Source organism: Habropoda laboriosa, unplaced genomic scaffold (genome assembly GCF_001263275.1).
Source record: "Habropoda laboriosa isolate 0110345459 unplaced genomic scaffold, ASM126327v1 scaffold409, whole genome shotgun sequence".
Classification (NCBI taxonomy): Eukaryota; Metazoa; Arthropoda; class Insecta; order Hymenoptera; family Apidae; genus Habropoda; species Habropoda laboriosa.
The window spans coordinates 52,159-52,579 of record NW_017100630.1 but is presented as its reverse complement, the minus strand read 5'-3'; the positions used below and the strand labels follow the sequence as shown (position 1 = coordinate 52,579).

General features: G+C 21.9%; 1 protein-coding gene across 1 annotated transcript in view; it reads left to right on the top strand.

Moving 5' to 3' along the window:
* Positions 1-421, top strand: part of LOC108576784 (23 kDa integral membrane protein-like) — a 6,118-nt gene that overhangs the window by 2,763 nt on the left and 2,934 nt on the right. The window lies entirely within an intron of this gene.

Here is a 421-nt window from a genome sequence, read left to right as displayed (position 1 = left end):
TTTTATAATAAAAATAGTTCAGGTTGTTGCATGTGACGAAGAATGTTCTACATTGTTTAAAAAAAAGCAAAATTGATCTTAGAATTTTTACATCATTATCAATGAAAGAAAAAGGTTTTTTGCAGAATAGATATTTTTCGTGTAATTCTTTCGTGTAATTTTATACTCTATTGAGGATATAAGAGTAGTTATAATAAAACAAAATGTAGTCTTATTGTAATCAATAAATTATATCATATGTTAGTTGTCCATACATAAAGAAAACTTATTCCTCTGATGGGAATGATTCTTTATCTTTTTATGCAAATAAATTAACTTAAATGCTATTGAAAATTATGCAGCTTAGCAATATACAACTAAGTGTGTCATTTATATTATTATTACGAAATATTAAAATATTTTTATTAATATTAATTTTATT